General features: G+C 43.5%; 1 pseudogene across 1 annotated transcript; it reads right to left on the bottom strand.

Annotated features, from left to right (window-relative positions):
- Nucleotides 1-515: 515 nt before the first annotated feature.
- LOC146760329 (hydroxysteroid dehydrogenase-like protein 2) lies at nucleotides 516-10,247 on the bottom strand (annotated as a pseudogene). Its single transcript, XR_014947653.1, has 12 exons — nucleotides 10,050-10,247; nucleotides 9,610-9,838; nucleotides 7,648-7,869; nucleotides 7,132-7,230; nucleotides 6,884-6,998; nucleotides 6,257-6,360; nucleotides 5,348-5,446; nucleotides 3,482-3,676; nucleotides 2,905-3,000; nucleotides 1,882-2,028; nucleotides 1,196-1,324; nucleotides 516-819 (listed from the first exon to the last, which is right to left on the bottom strand). The product of XR_014947653.1 is annotated as a hydroxysteroid dehydrogenase-like protein 2 (transcript).
- Nucleotides 10,248-10,463: the final 216 nt, after the last annotated feature.

Genomic DNA, 10,463 nt, shown 5'->3' with positions numbered 1-10,463 from the left:
TGAGCACAGGCTTTGAAGACTATAAACTATTTGACCATTGAACGAGTTAGAAAATAAATTCTAAGTCTTGAAATATTCTCTACATACTTAGGAGTAAAATGCCCTACATTTTGAGCAGTTCTGTTGGCAACACTGTGAGGTTGCTACCTCTGGCTTTGCACGTGCTCTTGAACCAGGAGGAGGATCTGTGCTCTTGTCCCCTTAGAGAGCATTTGTGCTTTTTCTCATGAGTTTCCATTCTTTCCATGCTAAAGAGGGAAGGTGATGTGCCTGTAAACATGTTGTAGTTTAAACCTTCTGGTGCTGCACGCAGGTGCTGTGGGAGGGATTACCTTGTTTGTGGCAGTCTGGGCTGGGGGTGTGTTTGTGTGAAGATCTGCAAGGTGATATTTGCTCCTCCCAGACTTCTTATGGGACATGCACGCATGCAAGCAAATATGTAAAAGAAAACCCACTTCAGGTGTGTTGCATTGCTCCAAAGGAGTGTAAGAAAGGAAAACACCAGTTACATAATAGAAGTATTCTCAAGAAGGAATTGTTTAATCACAAACACCTTTCAGTCTTAATAAAACTAAATTAGATCTTCTCTAACAGATCAGCATTTTATCCACAGTTGTTATACACACAAAAAAAGAGAAAAAAGTAGATTATCGTTTTAAAATGTAGCACTGCTATTATAAAAGAAAGGCTGGATGTTCTGCTGGTACAGCTTCTCCCTCACAGTTTAGCATTAAACTGTGTCAGCATCTTCTCTAGCTTCAATGCTACCTTTAATCCTTAATTTTCCTGACATGAAGGCCATGGTTGGCTTTAGTTTACCTAAAAAGAAGACACAGAATCATCAGGAAAAGGAAAGGAACTGGAGATTGCGATATCATATAGTAGTTACTTTGCTACCAAGTTCTACTGTAAAAGCATCAGAAAAGAGGTTCAACAGATTGACTGGATGCTTTCTGAAGCTACACTCTGAAAAGTTCAATAGCTACTGAACAAAGCAGTAGATATTTTTATTATAAAATCATGGACTCACAGAGTGACTTACGTTGGAAGGGAATTTAAAGGCCATGCACTTCCAGCTACAGCTCATCCAATTCCAAGACCACAAAGAGAGGTGAGCCTGTCAGCTCATCCATCAGCAAGATGTTTCCTGCCACCAGTAGCTGCCTCAGTTCTGCCAAACCCGTTTGTTACTCACCAGTGAACATCTTCACAAAGTCGCCACTCGACATGCTCATCACAACATCAGCTGCTGCAGGAGGCTTCCCAAACCCAGCACTCCCACTGCTGGTTTTCAGGTCAAGGTACCAAGTGCCTCCTTCATCACCTGAGTGGAACAGGGAGAACCTGTGGCAGCACCACAAGGACTGATGTGCCCTGCCCTTTGCTACCCCCGCCTGCTTTTCTCTCCCATCTTCGTGCTAGACGTGCTGGAGGTGCTGTGCCAGAAGCTGCCCCGCGCTCTCTGTGCAGACAAGGTCAGCCCCAGCAGATGCCCCACAATGCCACAGTGTCAGGGGACAAGGCAGTGGCTGCTGGTGGAGCTGGAGGCAGCAGGGGTTTGGAACAGAACTACCATGCTGACCCTGTGCAGCACGGCCAGCAGGGTGACACAGCAGAAATGAAACACCACGAAAACACACCACAGTCCCCAAAAGAGCAGCACATGCTGCTGATGCAGAAAGCATCTCCCTGTGACAACAGCAGCAGGGTAAATCCCACATGTGCTGAAGTTGGCTCTGAAAGGCAGCATCTTACAGAGCACACCCAAAGATGTCCCTGTTCCTAGACCAGTTATAAAAGACAAGTATTTACATGTGAAAATACAGACTGACTCTTGCTAGAAAAGTGAGCATTTGAGAATTTTACAAGTGATGGTCTTACCTGACAATTCAAACTGAAAGACGCCCTGCGTGGATTTCACTGTTTCTTTATTGAGTTCTCCCTGAATAACTCTGAATGTTTCTGCAACAGGCCCCGCTGAAGCTGATTCTTTATTAAGCTTGGCTCCACCTGATACCTGTGAAGCACCTAAAAGAAATAGATGGATTCTCTGTAAAATGCTGGAACACTCTATCTCACTTATCTTTCTAAGAATATATATGTTTTCAGCAGTTCTTCTGCAAAAGCTTCTAAGGTGTGAATCAATTCACTACTTTAATCAGCAACTTTGTACACTGCAGTGAATGTGCTCATTTAACATTAAGAAAGAGCATTTGCAATTTATAAGGCATGTAATGCTTAGCAGCCCCTAAAAGCCATGCAGAAGGTCAGTGTATCAGGAAATAATTATTCTACTCAGTGAATTGCTACTGTGTTGGAGATCTGGGCAGTTGGCAGTATCAGTTCCTGGCAGAAAAGTCTAAGTGCGCACTCACAAATAGTATTTTCAAGGGAACTGGGCTCTTTTCAAACTTAGCCTCTTTCTTTCCTATATTTGTTTTGGCACTCCTATAAAACATATCCAGTATTCCTATTTGCCCTCCAATAGAAACATCACTATTCTGAAAAAGTGAACCTGATGCTTTTGTAAAAAAACAACTTCTCTATTTCATCTTGTAGACATTCACATCATGTACGACTGTGAGAACTTCATGTAGGAATAGAAGCTTCTCAAGTTCTCACACTGCAAGAAAGATGTAACACTCCTGCAAAATATGCTGATTGCTTGTGATTTTTTTACAGCAATATTTACTCATAATCTTCATGCCACTTAACTCTGGTGGTAAAAAGCAAAAAGGTTGTTCAAAACAAGGTGCTGATTATGAACTGTGAAAGTTGCAGACACTAAAGTCACTTCCATAAATCAAACAGCCCAAATACAATAGATTTTGCCACATAGCTTGAATGTAGTCCAAAAGTAACTTGAAATAGAGGAGGCATTCATTATCATCACAAATAATCGACATGTACATGCAGAGGTTGCCCTTCCACGGCCTTCTGATTATGTGGCTGTCATGTCAGTTTCAGCATCCAAGAAGAAGTCAGGCATCAGGGGGTGACCTAAAGGGGAGTTGAACAATAACAGTAAGCCCAAGTAAGGGTGAACAGCACAAACAGGAATCCATTCTGAAGGCAACAGCACCTCAATTTACCAGTAAATGAACTACAGGTTGAAAGAAGACGAGGTGACATGTTTAGGTTCTGGTACATTTAAAATCAGACCCAGAAGCCTCTTACAAATTCAGTCAGAAACATCTGAAGATGAAGAAACACTATCTCACTATTTGGTAAATAGTAATACATGCGCTTGTGGTGCAGGTCTATTTTCTTTTTGCTAATGGGTTTAAAATATATATATATATATATATATTTATATAGGCATTGATTATTAGAGCCTCAGTGGACTATTATGTGCTTTCCCAGAATCCACATTCTCAAACGTGAGGCAAAGCATCTTTTGACTGAGTCAAAGGAATATATCCATATTCCCCATATGGCCTTCCTTCCTTCGCAAGCTTCTCATTTTAAAGATCTCTTTTACCTGGTGCAATTGCATAGACATCAAAATCCTTAACGCCTTCTTCTCTCAGTAGAACTTCATCAATAATGAAGTTTCCAGTGAAAGTTTTCGGCTTTGTTAAAATGCAATATGCAGCATCTGCAATTATGTCAGTTTTTCTGCACTGCTTCTCTATTCCGGATCCTCCCAGCATATCCATAGCAGCTGTATGTATGGCTGGAAAATTCAGAGGACAGGAAATTACAAGTTTAACACTAATGACATCACATACTCATCTCTTTGGCAAATGCATAAACTTTATTCTCCTCTCACATGAAAGTAATCATGAGAAGACTAAACTGTGAAATACCATCAACCAGCGAAGAATGGTCAACCAGCAAACAATCCTCAAAGTGTAAAGATTCCCTTACTTGAAAAGTATTAAAGGAACCAAAAGAGGAATAAAGGGAAGAACTTGTAATATTCATATTATTCAATGCTTCTATCAATACTTTCCACACAAAGACTTCCTCTGGCTTTATTCAGGACATGAAAAACTAACAGGACAACTATCTTTCTCAAAGTGAATGTGCATCAGCAATTAACATTTTCTGCAGCCATTACCATACTGAAAATCTCAATTTTAGACCCACAATAACTTGTGAGATAACAAAGTGACTCTAAGTTAAAGATGAGAAACCCAATAGCACAAACTCAAACTTTTCCTGGCTTATGCTCCTCTACTTTCACATTACAGCCAATTATTATTGTTCTAAATATAGCAAAACTATGGGCAAAGACTGATATGAAAAACCATCTACTGTCCTGCAATCTGCACATCCTTCCATCTATTTCATACAAAGTGCTGCTGGTTTTCCATTAATTCATACATACAGCATCTTCCACTTTGACCCTGCAGTACCTCTACTACTCATTCACACTCTTACATCCTTTTGGCAGGCTACCTCTTTCACTTTTAGTAAAATCGAGAGCTCGTAACATCTCACTATCAGCATATTTTCTTGTTTCAAGGAGCTGGATGAACCAATAGAACCATACTAGCACAGTGTCAATCTCCAGCATTGAAGCTGATCACATATATATGATGTTCTTTAAATTAAAAACTTTGTAATTGTAATGTAGATACTACAGAAGTCACCTCTCTCACTCTCTAAAGTAGTTAACTTTTGTTTTGGCAGATAAACCTTTCAAAACAACATTTTTCTTCCTAGACTGAACATTACAAACTTTTATACTTCAGAACATGAACAGTTTTCATCAAGGAAACACTGATACATACAAATTTTGAAAGCTCACTTACTGCTTCTAATGCTTTCAAGACACTGGTCTCTTTGTTCAGCAGCTACCAAACCTTCAACAGCAGCCCTGGTCCTCACTGACCCATGGACAATAAACTGGAGCTAGTATAAGATGGGCACACCAAGTTATTTTTCTGCTATGCGGCCCTTCAGTGTGCTGTGACTTGCAAGAAGGGTTGGATGGTTGTGTGAAAAAGCAATTGATTTCCCACTCAGCCCAAACTTTTTTTTTTTTTACATCTACAGAGGTACATATCTTGTCAGCTTCATCTATTTCCTGGCAATCTAAATAGCTGGGGATTCTAAATATTAACATAAATGTCCAATACTACTCAGGGATGGTGTGCAAACCAAAGTTTGAGTCATGTTGAAAGGAGCAGTGACAAGACAGGAGAAAAAGCAGAATGTGCTCAGGCTGAAGGCAAGTTTAAGTGAAAATAGGAAGGCAACAGTGAGAACTAGGAAAGAAAGCCAATACCCACACAACATCTTTGATCACAAAAAAATACACAGAAGTGCTCGGTGTTCTGAATCAGTCCTAAATAAGACCACCTGTATAGGACAAAACACAACAATTCAAAATAATCACCTGTTTTAGGCCATAAAACATTGACAGCAACTTCTCCTTTAAATTCTTCTGCCATTCCCAAGACACACATGGACATGCCATATTTAGAAATTGTGTAGGCTACAAAAAGCACACAAAAATCCCATATTTAGTAGGATACATATTTAGTCTACACATAGAATTTTACTTTTGAAGGATGTAAGTCACGGAAAAATCAACTTTCTGGGGTCAAAGCATCATCTTCCTAGAGTACAGAAACTCTCCCAGCTCCTACCACCCCCTTCAGATACAAACTGACCCTTTTACATGAGTATTGAATTGGGGAGGGAAAAAAAAAAGGAAAAAAGCACGTTGTAAATCCTTTTTGTATACTCTGAGAAGAGGATGTTGCAGAGAAGGAACATGGACTTGCAAGAGGAGTTTAACCATGTTCCAAGTGTTGAAGTTTAAAAGATAATCCACAGGTTTAAGATGAGCAACATATGTTCTAGCCCAAAGACGCAATTGGGGCCTCCTTCACTCCTCAAAGATAATTTCTATTTAAAAAGACAGCAATGAGCTTTATCGCTATCAAATCAAATGTGGAAGCATAGAGAAAAAAAGATTTTGCCTTCCTATCTCTATTGGGAATAGAAAACATGGTGTAGTATTAAGAAATCCTATGAAAAACTCTTATCTCTTACCTGCAGAACCTTCTTGGAAATATAAAGGCCACGCTAGGGGCATGAGATTTGTACTGTGTTTTATCAGAAAACAATTTTCTTTCACCTTTTCTTTCAGTGCAAAACACTCTGAGGAACCATTCCTGTCAGTCTCTTGTGAGCACTAAAAACACAATATCTGGAATTCTTGGCTGGCGCTCCTGCACACGTCATTAGTTACTCACACATTTCTCAACACATAACAGCAAAGGCAATGGATGCTACTTACCACAGTGATTTTTGAACCACGTGGGTTTCATATTCAGAGGTGGGCTGAGGTTCAGGATATGGGGGTTCTTACTTTTCCGTAAGTGGGGAAGGCACGCTTTAGACCTGGAAGAGAGGAATCAAGCAAGACAGTCATCTCTTATTTTACAGAACATTTACCACTACAGCAGAGCAGTAGTTTCACTTTCACAAAGGTCCAATGGTGAGCTGAAACCCTTCCCTTGTAATCAAGTATTTAACTGATGAAAAGAACAGAAAAAAAACCTGTCCTATCTCACTTATCTCAGGAATAGCATTCATGTCTAACAGCTGGGCTGCATCCTCCAAGCTGTGCAGCAACTTCTACTAAAGCAGATATTCCAGATGTTCGGAAGCAATAGTCTCCTTGTAATAGTTCTGGAAAGGGAGTAAACCATGATGTGCTAACAAGCCAGATTACCAGTGTAGAGAATCATCTAGTCCCATATTTCTTACCTTCTGCTCACATATTTATCTCATTTTTAAAACCACATTTGAAAAATAATACAGTATATATGCGTTTAGTTATTATTACTCTCTGCACCAAGATCTCAGACAAACTGAGACAGCATTAAACATTTTGTCAAAATGGCTTTGCCTCAGCACTTACGTGAGGTAGGTTCCTCGTACGTTGACATCCATCATAAGATTGACCTTCTTGGTTTCTGTTTCCAAAGTGCCGGTCAAAGAGATGGCGCTTGCATTGTTCACCAAAATATCAATCCCTGGTTTTAAAGTAAGTCACCTCACATTAGCAGTGAAATAAGAAAAAACAGGAGTAAAGCAGGTTAGGCTGTTCTTTCCTCTTCTTCTTCATTGAATAATCTGCTTGGTAGACTCCCCTGCCCCTCAGCATACCTCCAAATGTCTTCACAGCTTTCTCCACGACGCTGATAATTTGCTCTTCTTGCCTCACATTAACGATGCATGGCAATGCCTTTCCTCCAGCTGCTTCAACTGCGTGATTAGAAAAAAGCACACTTAGAATTTGTCTCTCAGACTGCACAAACTGACTACTGAGATTTTCTCATTCAGTGAATGCATTAAAAATTACACCTTTCAAACTCTGACACTTTCACATACTGCATAATGAATAGGGATGCCACAACAAAATCCTAACACTGAGAATGTACATGGCTCACCACACATTTTAATTAACATAACATTTTTACCTTTATGCACATGTGTATTCATTAACATCAAACTTCAATACCTCACAGAATTCCTGGGAGGCAGGAGAAGCACTTGGGCTCATTCTTTTAAAGCTGAATGGGAGCTAGGAGAGTCAGAGCAGTTTCCCACTCATACGCAAGAACTAAGCAATGACACACACACACAGCCCACAGTCTGAAGCCCACCCTGATTACAACTTACTCTCTTCTGCAGCTGTGTAGATAGTCCCAGATAGTTTAGGATGGGGCTCTGCTGTCTTGGCAGCAATCACAATGTTTGCACCATCCCTGGCAGCCTTCAGAGCAATGGCTTTGCCAATTCCCCGACTCGCACCAGTGATGAAGAGCGTGCAGCCTGCTAGTTTCCTGAAGATGTGAAGGAGGTAGAGGGGAAACAAGAGGGGGAACAAAGCAAAATCTGGAACTCAGTGACATCTTGCAGTCTTTGGGGACAAAAACAATCACTGCAGTCTTAGCAAGAGGCAACTGCCTTCAACATTTTACAAGGAAATCAGACCCAAAATACAGAATAAATGGATAAAGCTACAGAAAAGCCTTTCACCACCACTGAAGACTTTTTGTACAATAATCCAAGGCTGCCCACAACAGAACTGCTGCATTCTCCAAAAGCAGAAAAGGAGTGACCTCTAAAAACAACAAAACCAACCAATTCTAACGTTTTGATACTCAGTGCAGCTCTCTGTAATTTAATTCTTTTGGCCCTCTGAACACAGAGGACCAGTAGCTCAACACGCTGTAAAGGCAAAGTCCAGGATCACAATCCCAATGCAGGGTGCCAAAGACAAGAGCCAAAAATCAGATTTTCAAAAATGACCATGATTTTCCTTAAGGCTTTCACAGTAAAACTCAGTTTGCAAGTAACTGCATTTAACCCAATAAATCCCCACAAGTCTGTCCAACCAACCAGCAGGCTGACACAGCTGTGCAAACGACTTGTGACTGAGCCCCTGTGTACAAAGGTGTCACACAGAGTGGAAGCACCAGTGAGATAAAAAGGAACTGGGAAAATTGCATGAGCATATCAGCACAGTGTGAGGAGAACCAAAGTTCACCTGCAGCTGAGACTTGCAAGGGAAGCCAGTGGCAACTTGTTTATCTGCTATAATGTGGGTAGAAAGAGCATGAACAAGGAAATAGCGTTGCTGAGTGGCATGGGTGATTCAGTGAGAGCAGACACTGGTAGTGCCTTGCTTAGGAACATGGTTTACCAGGACATGAGAAACTAGCCATAGATGAGAGGTAATCTTAGAACTTGGAAGGTTGGAAAAGACAATATAGTCCAACCTTCAACCCATCCCCACTATGGCCACTAAACCATGTCCTTCAGTGCCACATCTAAACCCTTCCTGAACATCACCAGGGATGGTGACTTCACCACTTCCCTGGGCAGCATGTTCCAATGCATCATCAATCTCAGTAGGTAAAATCAAGCCTGGTGAACCTGATTGACTTCTGTGATAGAATGAAAGGATTTGAGGCCAAAGTGATAACAGCTGACACCATTCACATTAGCAAAGCTTTCATTACCATCTTTCAAAATACTTTTGTATCCAAGTAAATACATAATAGTCTGGATGGTTGAACAGCCTAAGGGGTAAGAGAAATGTTAACTGGACAGGTTCAGGGAGTTAGAATCATGCAAGTGGGCTCCTTTTGCAGCAGGCACGGCCGCAACCAGGGCAGCCCACAGGCTGCACCGTGGGCGCTTTCTGCACTCGTACAGGATCTCATGACTACTGCTTGCAACACATGGGAACGAATAAGGTCAACGTATGTCCCCGTTCATTAGCAGCGCAGAAATAACGCCGCAGCAGTCACTCAATTCAGATTCCGCAGCACACCCACAGCCGCACTTTGCCCTCCGGACGTGCACACAGCTCGGCCCGTGAGCAAACAGCACCGAGCGGGACTCCGGGTCCGACCCAGCCGCTCCGGGGCCACCGTGCCCGGCCGCGGCCTCCACCCCGCGTCCCATCGCCCTCAAGGGGCTGCGGAGCACGCGTCTGTCCCTCTGCCCGGCCCCGGCCCCGGCCCCGGCCCCAGCTCTGCCCCGGCAGCTCCTGTGGCTCGGAGCTCACGGCCCTGCCGAAGGAAGGAGGAAAGCCCAGGTCGCCTTATCCAGTGTTGGGCAGCATGGCGGCACGGCTATGGGGAGGCTGTCGGCTCGGCATGGGACGCGCTCCCCGCTCACACCGCCCTCCGCGCAGCCACGGCCTGGGGAGCTGGGCAGAGCCAGGGCCGAGCAGGGCGGGATGAGGGGCGGGTGATGGAAGTATCGGGATGAGTTCCCTGTGGGAGTACACCTCGTTCAACCAAGCCAAAGCCTTGCACGTTTTCACTGGCAAAATTAAAATCGCATCTGAGATCTCGCCCTCAAGGAAAGGAGTGAATGACCAAACTGAAGTGACCAAACTGAAACGATTTATTATTGAAACAACCTGTCCTTATAACTATTGGTCTATCCACTACCACCTCGGGCCACTATGCGGGTGCCGACATGACCCCACTGCAGGGCGCTCACTTGTCATCTTCATCACTGTCATCTCCATCGGTGCGCAGCCAGCAGCCTTCCTCTACCCAGACAGAGCTGGTGAAAGGTGGGCGCTGCGGGTCCTCCCAAGGCTCCCACTCCTCTGGCATCACCGTTACTTCATGCTGTATGTTCACTGTGAGCGATAAGGAGTGGAAAAGCAGGCCGGCCTCAGGAGCATGCTGCTCTTGCTCTCTTGGGCGCCAGGGAAGTTCCTGCAGCGCTGGGTTGCGTGGCAAGCTGTCTCCCATGTAAGATGAAGCGGTGAACGACAAGGAAGTAGAAATGTCTCCAGGGCTCCAGCCGCTGTTTGGTGGCAGCAGGGACGGGTCCAGAGGCTGGTTCATTCCCCAAGCTGCTGCAGCACGCATTGGCCGGCTGTGAGAGGCTCGAGCTCGGCGTCGGCTGCGGTTTCTCCTTCGGCACTTGGGAGGCCGGGGTCCCCTGGCTGCAGCCGCCTGGGTGCC

The sequence above is a fragment of the Coturnix japonica genome, chromosome 6 (genome assembly GCF_054131305.1).
Source record: "Coturnix japonica strain WE chromosome 6, WE-NBRP24, whole genome shotgun sequence".
Classification (NCBI taxonomy): domain Eukaryota; kingdom Metazoa; phylum Chordata; class Aves; order Galliformes; family Phasianidae; genus Coturnix; species Coturnix japonica.
Note: the sequence above shows the minus strand (reverse complement) of the source record. Positions and strands in the feature narration are given on the sequence as shown.